The 14,982-nt window shown below is 37.4% G+C and overlaps 1 non-coding gene across 1 annotated transcript; it reads left to right on the top strand.

Annotated features, from left to right (window-relative positions):
• The first annotated feature begins 11,630 nt into the window (after window positions 1-11,630).
• On the top strand, window positions 11,631-11,737 carry LOC122108330. Its single transcript, XR_006147540.1, has one exon. It is a non-coding gene; the product is annotated as a U6 spliceosomal RNA (small nuclear RNA).
• The last annotated feature ends 3,245 nt before the right edge of the window (window positions 11,738-14,982 follow it).

Below are 14,982 nucleotides of genomic sequence, written 5' to 3' on the forward strand. Positions count from 1 at the left end.
CTCTACCCGCTCCCCAACCAATCCTCCCTCCCCACCAAAATTTTAAAGTTTGTTTTCTACATAATGACTTGTACATCTCATTGTTGTAATGGTTTAACTGTATCCCTATTATTTAAACGATTTGCTTTTTCCCTTCCCCTCCACAAATTATAACAACATCAAGTACAGTGAAAGCAGGGTTTTTTACAGTGGGGGAGGGACAAACAAAGCAAAAAAGAAATAATCTTATAAATGTGTTAGAAACAATCGCATTACAGGAAAAATAAACAAGTGAATATATATCTTAGGTTTCATTTCCCTAACATCAACTTGTCTGACAGTTTCTGTTTGTCTCAGATATATACTAGTTATTGCAAATAAGGGAAAACATGGCAGTTAATGTTTCTTTGGGCCTGGCTTACATCACTTAATATATTTTTTTTCCTAATCTTTCCATTTCCTAACAAATGGAGCAATGTCATTCTTTCTGATGGAGACATAGAATTCCAGTGTGTTCATATACCACATTTTCGTGATCTACTCATCTACTAAGGGTCATCTGGGTTGATTCCATATATTAGCTATGGTAAATAATGATGCAATAAACATAGTTGTGCTAGAAGCTCTAGTGTGGTCTTGTTTGTGAACATTTGGGTAAATACCCAAAGTGGGATTGCTCGGTCATAGGGGAGCTCTATGTGAAGATTTTTGAGGAACCTCAATAATTAATTCCAAACTGGTTGAACAAGTTTAGACTCCCATCAACAATACAGTAATGTTCCTTTCTTTCCACATCCCCTCCAGCATCTGTTGTTATTAGAGTTCTTGAATTTTGCTATTCTAACTGGCATGACGTGGTATCTCAATGTTGTTTTGATTTATATTTCTTGTATGACTAGGGAGGTTGAGCATTTCTTCATTTGTCTATTGGCCATCCTTCTTTCTTCTTTAGAGAACTTTCTCTTTAAGTCTTTAGCCCACTTATTTATCTTCTTTGAAGATTTGTTTTTGGGGGATTTAATTTTTGAGTTACAGGTATATTTTAGATAAGAGACCCTTGTCCATTTTATGGCTAGTGAAGACCTTCTCCCAATCCATAGGCTTTCTATTAATCTTGCTAGCTATGTCCTTTGCTATGCAGAAGCTCTGCAATTTTATGCAATCCCATTTGTCCAACCTTTCTTTGATTTGTTGTGTTTCCAGGTCTCTACTAAGAAAATTTCAGCCTGTGCCAACAAGACCTAGGGTTTCTCCTATTCCATCCTGTAATGTTTTCAGAGTGTCTGCTTTGACTCTGAGGTCTTTGATCAATTTACAGTTGATTCTGGTTCTGGGTGATACATATGAATCTTGCTTTAGTGTTCTACAAGTTGTTTACCAATTTTGCCAGCACCAATTACTGAAGAAGCTGTCTTTCTTCCATTCTATTTTTTAGCTCCCTTATCGAAGATTAGATGGCTATAGTTCTGTAGGTTCATTTCTGGGTTTTCAATTCTATTCCATTGGTCCTGAGGTCTTTCTTGTGCCACTACCAAGCTGTTTTGATTACTATGGCTATGTAGTTGAATTTGAATTTGTATTGATATTCTTCCAGCACTGTTCTTTCTGTTAAGGATCATTTTTTGCTATTCAGGGTCTTTTATTGTTCCATATGAATTTTTTGATTGCCTGTTCTATTTCCTTGAAGAATGAGGTTGGAATATTGATAGGTATCACCTTGAATTTGTACATAGTCTTCGGAAATATTGCCATTTTCACGATGTTGATCTTTCCAATCCAGGAGCATGGGAGTTTTTGCCACTCTCTAAGTTCAGTTTTGATTTCTTTTTTCAGTTTTTTAAACTTTTCATCATAGATACCCTTCACTTCTTTGGCTAATTCCTAGGTATTTTTTTTTTTGTGGGGCTATTACGAATGGAGTTGCTTTCCTAATTTCAGCCACACTTTTCTTATTGCTGGCATACAGAAAAGCTATTGATTTTTGAGGATTAATTTTACACCCTGCTACTTGCCAAAGTTTTGAATCAGCTTGAGTAATTTTGGAGTGGACTCTGTGCGATTCTTTAATTACAAGAACATTTCATCTGCAAAGAGGGAGAGTTTTATTTCTTCTTTCCCTATTTGGATCCCTTTTATATTTTCACCTTGTCTTATTGTTGTAGTTAGGCATTCAAATAGTAGATTGAAGAGAAGTGGAGAGAGTGGGCATCCTTGTCTCATTCCTGAGTATTTCACCATTAAGTAAAATGATGGCTATAGGTTTGTCATATACAGCCTTTATTGTATTGAGGAATGTTCCATGGATTCCTAATTTTTCCAGAACCTTCATAATAAAGGGGTGTTGGATCTTGTCGAATGCTTTTTCTGCGTCTATTGAGACGACCGTGTGATTCTTATCCTTGCTGCTGTTGATGTGATGAATTATATTAATTGATTTGCATATATTAAACCAGCTTTGCATCCCTGAAAGGAATCCTGTTTGACCCTGATGTATGATTTTTTGGATGAATTGTTGAAGTCAAGTGGCCAAAATTTTGTTGAGAAACTTTGCATCAATGTTCATAAACGAAATGGGTCTATAGTTCTCTTTCCTTGATGAGGTCCTTCATGGTTTTGGGATGTGGGTTATGATGGCCTCATAGAATGAGTTGATTAGTGAACTTTCTCTTTCAGTTTCATTGAAGAGTTGGAGGAGTATTGGTGTGATCTCTGCTTTGAAGGCCTTATAGAATTCTGCTGTAAAACCATTTGGTCCTGGGCTTTTCTTAGATGGGAGGTCTCTTATTGCTGGCTCTATTTCAATGCTTGGTATAGGCCTTTTAAGATAGTTTGACTCATCTTGGCTTAGTTTCGGCATGTCAGTATTTGCTAGGATAAGGTCCATTTCTGCCAGGTTCTCAAACTTATTAGTTTAAAGGTTTTAGAAGCATTCCCTTATAATGTTCTGAATCTTAGTTGTTTCTCTGATATTTCCATTCTCATCTCTGAGTTTATTTGGGTGTGTTCTCTTCTTTTTCTGATAAGTTTGCTAAGCTTCTGTCAATTTCGTTAAATGTTTTGAAGACTCAACTCTTTGGTTTCTTGATTCTTTCTATTTTTTTTTTTTTACATTCCAATTCATTTAATTATGATTTAATTTTAATTATTTATTTGCATCTACTGGATTGTGTTTATCTTGCTGCTCTTTTTCAAGGAGGCTCGGATGTCTCATTAAATTGGTTTCACATCTCTCCAATTTGTTGATGTAGGAACTCAGAGGTATAAACTTGCCTTTGAATACTGCGTTTGCTGTGTCCCAGGGGACACAGCAAGTTGGTGTGTTAATTTTTGTTGAATATCATGAACATTTGAATTTCCTTTCTAATCTCTTCCATGACCCACTCGTGATTCAGTAGTGTGTTGTTCAGTATCCAAGTGTTACATGACTTTTTTTGGTGGCTTTTGGTGTTGAGTTCTAATTTTATTCCCTTGTGGTCTGAGAGAATGCACGGTATAACTTCAATGTTTCTGAATTTGGACAAGTTTTTGCTTTGTGGCCTAAAATGTGGTCTATTTTGGAAAATGTTCCATTTGCTGTGGAGAAAAACGTATTGTCTAATGCTGCTGGGTGAAATATTCAGTAGATGTCTGTTAAATCTGCTTGGTTTATGCAGTTTTTTATATCTGCTCTTTCACTATTGAGTTTTTGCGAAATTCAGCTATGTAGTGGGGAAAGTTCTGTGTTAAAGTCCCCAACAATTAATGTCTTTGGATCTATGTGGGATTTGAGGGAAAATAGTGTTTCTTGGATAAATTTGGGTGCTCCGTTGTTTGGCAAATAGATATTTAGAATTGTAATATCCTCCTGAAGGAGTAATCCCTTAATTAGTATGTACCGAAATTTTCACTAATTTTAATTAAAAGTCTATTTTATCTGATATTAGGATTGCAACTCCTTCTTGTTTATGGGGACTTTTTGCTTGGTAGATTTTGTTCTAGCCTTTATAATTGAAAATGTTTGTTTTTGTGGCCAAGATGTGAATCCTGAAGGCAGTAGATAGAAGGATCTTGCTTTTTAATCCAAGTAGACACACTTTGTTGCTTAATTGGAGAATTAAGTCTGTTATTGTTGAGAGATAGAACTCAGAGGTATTTGGGAGTTCCTGCCATTTTATCCAACTTGTTAGGGACTGCCGCAACTGTATTCTTCTTATGGTTCTTGGATTCTCAGTTTGGATGCTGTTTCTTGGCCTTTATTGTGGTCTTGTTGGTTTTCTCTGTGTAGGACATCTTTAAGATTCTTTTGTAGGGCTGGTTTGGTAGAGATATATAGTTTCAATTTTTCTTTGCCATGGAAGTGTTTTATTTGACATCCAATTATTAAGGAGAATATAGCTGGGAAAATTATTCTTGGTTGACACGTGTTTGTCTTTAGGGCATTGCTTACATCATTCTAGTCTCTTCTTGCTTTGATTGTCTCTGCTGAGAAATCTGAGGTGATTCTTATTGGCTTCCCTTTACAGGTGATTGATCTTTTCTCCATGACAACTTTAAGGATCTTTTCCTTGGTCTGAATTGATCCTGTGCATATTATAATGTGACAATGGGATATCCTGTTCTGGTCTGGTCTATTGGGAGTTCTAAAAGCTTCTTGTATCTGAATAGGCCTATCTTTTTGCATGTTTGGGATGTTCTCTCCTAGGATCTTGTTAAAAAAATTTCCTAGACCATTGACTTCTGGCTCTAGGTGCTCCTCTACACCCATTTTCCTCAGATTAGGCCTTGTAATGGTGTCTTCCAAGGGTTGAATGTTGAATAGATCTATCATATTTCTTGGATTTGTCTTGGATGGTTGTATGTTCTTTCTCTATAATATCTAGGCTGTCTTGGATCCTCAGGATTCAGTCTTCTGCATGGTCTATCTCACTATCCAGACTTTCTACTTTTTTTTATTTCCTTATAGTTGTTGGGCTTTTATGGCTTCAAGTTCTTTGTTGGATCTTTGTTTTAGATCTTGTATGAAATTCTTTACTTCCTTAATTTAGTGTTCAGTGTTTATTCTCAAATCACTTAGTTGATTAGTTATGGTTTCCTTGGACTCCCATTTCTTCTGTTGGGATCCATTCAGCATTCCCTTTGTGGACTCCCTGACTTCTTTCAGCTCTCTGTGTATGGATTGCATGAATGCCTCTAGTGATCTCTGTCTATTCTCATCCCGCTCTCTCATTTTCTGTATTACTCTTTGATTAGCTTCCTCACGTTCATGCAATTCCTATAGTTCTCTTTGATTGATCTCAGCCTGCTCACACAATTCCTTTATTTCTTTTTGAGTGTAATCAAACTGCTCAGGCAATTCCTTTATGTATCTTTAAGTAGCTTCCTCATGCCCATGAGCTTCCTGTTTTGATCTTTGGTTTGCCTCCTCTTTCTCCCTATCATGATCACACAGCGTCCATTGCAGGTTTTCAATCTTTTCATTTACCATAATTACCATTAGTGTTTGTAGAGCTTTTTGGGAGCTCTCTTCAGGATTATTCATTATCTGTTCTGTCCACTGATTATCATGAGTGGAGTTGAGATACCCGGACTTGCCAGTTTTCTTGTGTTTTTCCGGCTTATTCTGCCCATTTGGGATGAGAGTAACACCAGTTTGGTCCTAGAAAACTATCTTAAGGCAAGCATCAACAAAGTCTGTAGTTCCACAGTACAAAGCCTGCAGATATAATCTAGTTCAACAGATATACTTTTCAACATCAAACAACTATGTATTAATAGGCTACGAACCACAAAGAAGAATTTGGCAAACAAGAAGTTATTAGGTTTAGTGAGAGATATGGGTATAAATAGGAATAGATGGATGTGGAAAGCTAGAGGGAGAGCTAACTTAGTCCTAATCTCAAAGCAGGAAATAGGTTGGATAGATTGATAGTAGAGACGAGGGAAAAAAGAAAGAGAAAAAAAGACAAGGAAAAATAGTAAAAAAAAAATTAAAAATTAAAAAGTGAAACACTTAAAAATTATGCAAATTAAAAACGTAATGTTCAGCAAAGGACAGGAATAGGATAAGAGAAGGGGAGGAATAGAAACGAGATGTGAAAAATTACAAAATAAAAATGTGTAAAATTTTATATAGGTATATAGAGGTAATACGGCTATTAAGAAATTTAAGTCTAAAAGGTTTTGAATTCAGTAATAATTTTCTGGATTAAGTGTGTATACAATGGGGAATAAGGTCTAATAATTGACTACAGGTATATCTGAGAATGAGCAGAAAAGCGATTACATCATGCAAAGAAGAACGAAAGAGAAGAAAAAGTGAAAAGAATGAGAAAGAAAGGAAAAAACGATCAAAAGGTCAGTAGAGCTAAACAAATATGAAAAAAAGCACACACACACACACACACATACCCCTAAAATAAAAATCATAAGAAGAAGAAAAAAAAGTTAATAGAAAACAATTTTTAAAGTTAAAAATTAAAAATGTTAAAAAAATTTTAATAAAATGTACCAAAAAAAGAGTTCTTTGCTTTTTGGGGGTGAGATGGGTAGATCCTGTATCTCCCTTGTGTCCATTACCAGTCTCTTGTTGGAGTCTCTGGTCTGATTGTGGTGTTTGATTTTCCTGTAGCTCGGTTGTTTTCTTAAGTCAGTTTGTTTGAGCAGGCAGAAAAATGCTTTGCTTTACCTAGGATTTTGTCATCCACCTCCCAGGCTACTTCAATGGGAGGGAGATCTGCTTTGAATATCACAAAAGAGGGTGATGGCTGTTTCTTCTAGTTTGGAGATTCTGTGGTGGGGCTAGATTCTGGGTAGAGTTGAGGTCTTTTAGCAAACAGTAGCTTTTCCCTGAGGGGCTAGCATCTGAGGCAGTCACAGAGCCCAGCCCAGGAGCCATTCTCAATGTTTAATGTTACTGAATTTCAATTGATTATCTAGGCTGCTGTAGGGAGGGGCAGCCTCTGGCTCTGTTTACCCAGTGATGAAAGCCACTCCTGGGGCTGGCACAGGCCCAGGCTGGGTGACTTTCTTCTGGGTGGAGCTGAGCCTGGCAGGTCAGGTTAGTTTCCTGTGACTTGCTAAATGACTTTTTGCTTTCATCCAAGGACTGAGTTGGAGGTAGATGCTCAGCCACGCCTTTGCCACTATCAAAGATGGAGATCTCCAGTAGTGGGCAGGGAGGGGTGGCCTTCCTTTCTCTGCTCTCTGAGAAGGAATGAGGAAGTCAGGCTTCTACTCAAACAGGAGTCTGGTTCCTGGGTCATCTCTAGTCGGCGATCTGAAGGATGAAGATATCTGCTCCTTGTCAGTTCTTGCTGGTGTTGAGTAGAATCCTCTCTCCTGCTGCATCTGGAGCCTTTGTCCTAGACTCTCTGTGTTGCAGGTATGGTGGCTACGGACACCACCGCCCCCACCACAGCAGCCACGGCTGCTGGCAAGTGCTCAGATTTGTCTCCTTGACTGGATTTTCCCTCTCTGGCCTAACTCTCTGTACTGTGTTGGCACACTTGGTGTGATTCTCTGGCTTAGGACTCTTCACTGGAGCACTAATACTGCTTTCTATATGAGAGCTTGTTTAGCTTCCAGCTTCTCCTCTGCTATCTTCCCAGAACCCTAAATTTAAATTTAAATGATAAATTCTTTTAAAATCGTTTCACTAGGGCACATGTATGGATAGATAAGTGATGTGGGCAGAATCAGAATTATTCAGAAGGTTGTAAATGGATGCTTACCTAGTTTTCTCTCGGCTGGATCATAGAATACAGACTATCCTAATTGGAACAAGTTAGCCTTCCGATGTTTTCTTCATATAAACACGGCATCAACATTTTATTAGAGGATTATTCAAGATTGGCTATATGTTGATTGATAATGACTGATCATGACAAAAAGTTGACGGAAAACCATCTACACTTCAGTGAGGTTCTGATTTGTGCTTCACAAACTGTTATGAAAGCTCTACATGAGAAATCTAGCAGCTGCATTTCTAAAATGTCCTTGGGTTGTTACACTTTCTGATATTGTCTCAATCCAAGTACTTCTCCTTGGAGTTCCATACTATTCAATGATGCTGTATTAGCTCCTTTTTACAATTTGCAGACTGGGGGCTGGCAAGGTGGCTCAGTGGAAGAGTGCTTGCCTTGCATGCATGAGGCCCTGGGTTCGATTCCTCAGCATCACATAAGCAAAAAGAAAAAAGCTGGAAGTGTCACTGTGGCTCAAGTGGTAGAGCATTTCCCTTGAGCTGAAGAGCTGAGGGACAGCGCTCATGCCCAGAGTTCAGGCCCCACGACCAGACCTTCCCCCCAAAAATAAATAATTTGCAGACTGGTCTTTTTGATGAAATTTGTGCTTATCAAAATTGTTCTCCAAATTCCATCCACAAACTGCATACAAAATTTATCTGAAAAAATTTGTATCTGTGGTTTCCCTTATTTGCAATATCTAGTATAGGTATGAGTCAAGCGGAAAAAGTCAGATAATGTGATGTTAGGAAAACGAACCCTCAAATATGTATTTTAATGTTTTTGTTTCTTTCATGCATGTGTTTCTAACGCATTTATTAGATTATTTCTTTGTTGCTTTGGATGTCCCTCCCCCACAGTGTAACCCCCGCTTTCACTATATTTGATGTCAGTATAACATGTGGAGGAGACGGGGACAAACAAGTCGTTTAAGGATTCAGGTGGACCTGTTGCAACAATGAGAAGTACAAAATGTCATGTCAAAACCAGCTTTACAATGTCGGAGTGGGGGGGGAGAGGGGGTTTGACTGGGTGGGGGGTAAGGGGGAGGGTGGGAAGGGAGGTGAAGGGTAAACAAAGGAGGAGGCTGCAATGCTTGGTAAGAAATGTATGCATTATCCTGCCCATGTAATTGTAACCCCTCTGTACAGTATGTTCTCAAATAAAATAAAATTAAATTAAAAAAAAAAGATAAAAAGAAAAAAAGAATGGCGGGCCAGCTGCAGGCACCCCCTGGCCGACCCAGCAGTTCAGTGCCAGACTGAGCTGGAGCCACAGGCCCTCTGCTCCATGAGCTTCCACCACAACATGCGTGAGGATGGGAAGCAGGACAGATGGGCATCTGAGAAGAAAATCTGCTTCATCCATGACCTGCCTGATGAGGTGGACTTCCAGAGTCCAGCAGGTGAGCTCCACCATTGATGCAGCAAGCTGTCAGCACACATCCGAACTATCAAGGAGTCCCTCATGGTGTGTAAAGAGCAGATGTTGGTCTTGAATGAGCTGTGTTGGGAAAAAGCCCAGTGCATGCACTGGCTGTCCCAGGAGAAGATGGAGAAGAGGAGAGTGCTGCGGGAGCTGCTGTCACTCCTCGCAAGGGAAGCACAGACAGACAGCAGTCTCCAGATGCCAGCACAGGCTGAGGCCCCCACCACCAACACTGCTTCAGACGCCTCAGGGCCTGTGGTGGATGAAATGAGGGAGGAGCAGAAAGGTTTTGAAGAATTGCAACTTGAAGACAGCATGGAAACTACTAGAGGAGAGGTCAGGGTTCCCGACCCCATAGTGGACTCCCCCAAGGAGCATGTCCTGCCCCAGATGCCCCACTTCCAGATCCGCACACAGCTCCCAGGCTCAGGGAAGAGTGCTCCCTCACTTTCTCCTGTAGACTGATGTGGATGATGACTCTGTATGTGACATACTGACTCTCAAAAGCCTTGGCAGCCACAAGAAGTAGGTGGCCAGGTGGCTTTCTCTCATGCCTCCATCAGCCAGTTGACTGGAAGGTTAAACTGGGGGTCAGGTAGGTCAGATGCTTCATGGAGTTGGCTGAAACTCAAGGGATATCTAATGGCCCATTGCTGGCCAGGAAAGAGGTCCATGTTATGCTTATCACAAAGAATAAATTGTTTTCAAAGCAAAAAAAAAAATTTGTATCTGTTGATAGTGCATATACTTTTAGTTTCATTACAAATATAGAATGTAGTAAAAATTCTCATAGCAATTATACTGCACTAGCTTTTGGGCAGGTTCTAATGTAAATAATATACTGTGTTCATGTAGAGATTTTGAGTATCCAAAGTAATAAGCCTGTGGTCCTAAAACCAATACCTTACTTATATTGAGTGACAAATACCACTTCATATATGGACACAAGTTTTCCTTGTATCTTTTTAATATATATTTTTATTATAAATACTGTACAGAGGGGTTACAGTTACATAAGTAAGGTAATGAGTACATTTCTTATTGAGCATTGTTACCCCCTCTTTTGTTTTTACCCTACCATCCCTTCCCTTCACACCTCCCCACCTCCCGCCTTCACCCATCCTCTGATAGAGTGTCTTGTATATCTCATTGTTACAATGGGTCAACCACTATCCTTTCCTCATATCTTAAATGTAGAAATGCTGGCTTGATTTATGCTGATTCTACTTCTATAGACACATCTAAAATCACTGGCCAAGTCCAAGAGCACATAAATGAAATGCCATCATTTTTTTCTCAGTTGGTATAATTGTGTTCTACACATTTATTGACAGGTTACAAATTACTCTCAAACTTTAAAACATTAAAAATACTTTCTTTTTTTTCTTATTTTCTTGGCCAGGAAATCAGCAAGACCTCAGTCAGCATTTCTCTCATAGGAATTTTCACATAGGTTAGTTAAATGAATATGTAGAGTCCAGTTTTCTGAGGATTCACTCATCTGCCTAGGAATTCATGCTGGCTGTTGGAAAAAGAGCTCAAGTAAAGATGCCATTTAAAGCCTTATAACTTTACTCTTTACCAGGGTATTCTCTTGCTACTTTGGTTGTTGAGAGTGTCTACAAGACTAAGAATTCCGTGAGAAGAAGGGAGACACCATATGACTTATACCCAATTGACTTGCTATCAATTGTACAGCATTTTGTAAGTCAAATCTCTCTAAAACTACCAGTTTTAAGAGATAAGAGGAGTGGTAAAAGAACTCTTAGAGACAAATACATCTTCAACACATATTGTTCCAAGTATTCCGTTTAAGGCATATTCAACAACTGGTGAAACTTATGTTGGCTGTAATTATGTGTCTTTCTCCGTGTGTGCATGTATACATGTGTATATGTATGTGTGTGAATAGTAACATACATGTGTACATTATGGCTTATATCATCATTTATTCCTTGCTAACAAATAAAGTAAGGAATCCCTAAAGTTTTAACAGAAACTGTGTAGTTAAAATCTTAACTCTTCACTCTGCTTCTTTACACAAAGGCTTTGCAACTCCTCATTAATAAAGTTTCCATAAACTCTGAAATGTACATACTTAATGCTTAATGTCTGCTACCATAAATATTAAATACTTTATAGAAAAGTTTTATACTTGCCAAATAGTCTTAATTTTTGCCATATATAAGCAAAATCCCCAAAGTAAGCATATTTAAAACATTAAAACTTTTAACAAACCTTACCACTTTCTGCAATGTTCATTTTGACAGGTGCCTTGTATAGAATAATTGAATTCCTCCTCCTACACATCTCTTGAACAATAAATATCCAGAATTATTTTGTTTTTGGCATGTCTATCTTGATTTTATTCTTAAATGTGTGCTTATGTAAGAAATAAATGATTCTAAAATTTCACAACAATTCTTTTGAACTTACTTTTTATTGAATTGTCTAGTTTAATAAAATCAATAAAAATTATACTTTATATATAAAAAATGTTTTGTGCTCAATTTAGCATCACATATACTAACATTGGAACAATACAGAGAAGATTAGCACACCCCAGGCGCAAGGATGACATGCAAATTTGTGGAGCGTTCCATATTTTTTACAACAGATGCTGAAAGGTATGTGGCCACAAGGGAACCGTACTGCATTCTTGGTGGGAGTGTAAACTTGTTCAACTACTTTGGAAAGTAGTATGGAGTTTCCTCAAAATACTCCACATGAACTCCCCTATGACACAGTAATCCACTTCTGGGGATTTACCCAAATGATCATAAACAAGACCATACTAAAACTACCAGCACAACTATGGTTATTGCAACATTATTTACAATAGCTAAGATATGGAATCAACCCAGATGCCCCCATTAGATGAATGGATCAAGAAAATGTGGTATATATACACAATGGAATTCTATGCCTCCATCAGAAAGAATGACATCTCCCAATTTGTTAGGAAATGGAAAGACTTGGAAAAAAATTATTGTGTAAAGTAAGCCAAGTCCAAATAAATATAGGTCCCATGATTTCCCTTATTTTCAATAACGAATATATGTCTTGGATAAGCAGAAAAGTTCAAAAGATATGTGCATATATCCAGATAAGATGATGTTAAAGAAATTGATCCCCAAGATAGGGACACAAGTGTTTTTTTTTGTTTCTTGCTATTGTTTCTAACGTACTTATAAGGTGCGATGTCATTTTTTTGTTTCTTTGTATGTTTCTCCCCACGCTATAACCCCTGTTTTCTCTGTATTTGAAGTTGGTGCACTTATGTCTTGTATGTATGCTTCTCTAATTTGGGGAGGGGAAGGGAAAAAATGCTCAAATAGGGATACAGGTTGACCCATTGTAACAATGAGATGCACAAGACACTATGTTGAAAAATGAACTTTACAATTTAGGCGTAGGAAGGAAGGGTGAGGGGAGTGTACTTGTGGAGGTGGGAGGGAAGGGATGGTAGGGGAAATACAAAGGAGGAGTTAACAATGATTGTTAGGAAATATACTAGTTTCCTTGTTCATGTAAATGTGACCCCTCTGCACAGTATTATTACAATAAAAAACATATAAAATGCTCTGAGATGGAAGAGTTTATTTCCTCTATTTTACCCATATAATATCGTTAACAAAGAAATTAATGCAGAACACTGATATGAAGGTAATTTGAATAAATGTGTGGTGTGTGTGTGTGTGTGTGAGTGAGTGCGGCACCCCACAATCAAACACACGCGTGCATGCAAACACACGCCATGCATGTATATTGGCATGCTGAGAGTTTAAAATCAGGTCTTCAAGGTCTTGCTAGGCTTTTACTATCTAGCTACGATATAAGCTACATCTCAATTCCTGGCTCTTTGCTAGTTCATTAAACTTTTTGAAAAATAATTTCATGACGTGTTTTTTTTTTGGCACTGATTGGCTCCCAAGTGTTATCCACAGATCTCAGTCTCCTGAGCAAATATTCAGAGTAGATAGGATTATAGGTGTGACCAGCCAGAACAAGGCTTTTAGAATAATTTTTAAAATAAAAGAAAATTTACATCAAGGGAGCCTGTTTTATCATCTAATTTGAAAGCCTTTTGGAGTGATTTTATGATAATTTAATTCGTTTGGGGATTGTTAAAAGATAGAAAGTGATGATATTTAAAAGTTCTAGTACTTTTTAAAAAAGAAACGAACTGTGGGACAGAAGAAATTTGGCTGTCTTCGGACATCAATTTATAAGCTCAGCTCTGTGCATGATAACCCAATGTCACCAACGCAATCTGTGTTGAAGACAAAATGTGACAGAAAACAATCACCATGGGCAATACTTGCTACGCTATTATTTCTTGGGCAATATGAATATTGAATTGAGAGTATAAAGAATGGAGAGATTTTACCCACCTTTTTGGTATTGCTGAAAGATTTTTGGAAACTTTGACTCATTTCCTTCCTTACTGTGTGTGTCTTTGGGCCATGCACTTACTGTCTTTAACTACAATTTTTCCCAACACTACAATGGTAATATCATTAGCATTATAGCAAATGTTATCTTAGGAATTAAGAGGATAAAACTTGTGAAACACTTAACATAAACCTATGAATGAGCTTTGAGTTTAGCCACCATTCTTTTTAAAATACTAAAAAGAATATGATAAGTAGTACAGAAACCATTACATGTAGTGTGAGCAACCAGAAGTAATATCTACTGACCATGCATTGCGTCCAAGGAAGCCAGGTGTATAACTTCTTATGCTGTAAATCGAACTGGTTATCTTATGTCATGATAGTGTAAAAATATCAGGGACCGAACGATGAGGGAATGTTGTAGACTGAGGTGAAATCCATATGAAAATATGCAAAACTGATAAAACATGAAAGTATCTGAGCAGTATGTTGTGTTTTACATCATTTAAGTTACATTGCAAAGATAAGACCTAGAAGAATAAAATGTCTTTTTGATAGTCTATCATAGGTCCTTAGAAGGATGAACACTTTCCTCATTCTTGTAGAGGCATCGTCAGATATGGGGAACTATAATTTTTGTTTGCTTCCTTCCATTTATTCTTCAGTTTGAAATCTGAAGAACATGAGACTGAAAGAAACCAAGTGAAATTAGCCATGTAGCCTTTAGAAAGAACAATCAAAGTAAAATAAATAATATATATATATATAGCCTTGTAAAAGGTCTAACTACATTGTGTTATATATTCTCAAGCGTTAACAGAAAATGATTTAAAAAATATCATGTTAATAAAAATTTTAAAATGTTAGGAGCTGCTTAATCTTTTTCCTTTCTACTACTATGAATTAATTATTGATTTTCTATAGAGAGATTAAAGATCAGATTAACAAGAAACTTGATTAAAAATGGACAAAAGTTCTGAATAGACATGTTTTCCAAAAAGCCCTGAAAATCGCCTGTGGATTTACAAATTTGTATTTAATACAACTTCTATGCTGGCTTAATGCTTTGTGAGCAGAAGTCATTAGAGAAACGCAATTCAAAATTATTATATGATATTACTTCTTAACTATTATAACTCTCATCAAAAATATCCAAGGAACCAGGTGTGGTGGTAAAGGCTCGTAATTCCAAGTGATTGGAGGATGGAGTAAAAGGATTTGAGTGTAAGGCCAGTCTTGGGTACTGCACACAGTAAAACCTGCCATTTAAATAAACTCAAAAGGTAATAATGGCTGGCGACACTGTGGAGAAAAGGAAATTTTCTACACTCTTGGTCAAAATGCAGGTTAGTGTTCTCATTGTAGAAAGTAGTATGCAGTTTTCTAAAGACATCCAAAGTTGAAATATCATCTGACCCACCAATCGTGTGATTATTTCTCTCTGGGTAACTCATAAA

Source organism: Dipodomys spectabilis, unplaced genomic scaffold, assembly GCF_019054845.1.
Source record: "Dipodomys spectabilis isolate Male_0828 unplaced genomic scaffold, ASM1905484v1 ptg000057l, whole genome shotgun sequence".
In the NCBI taxonomy this organism is placed as follows: Eukaryota; Metazoa; Chordata; class Mammalia; order Rodentia; family Heteromyidae; genus Dipodomys; species Dipodomys spectabilis.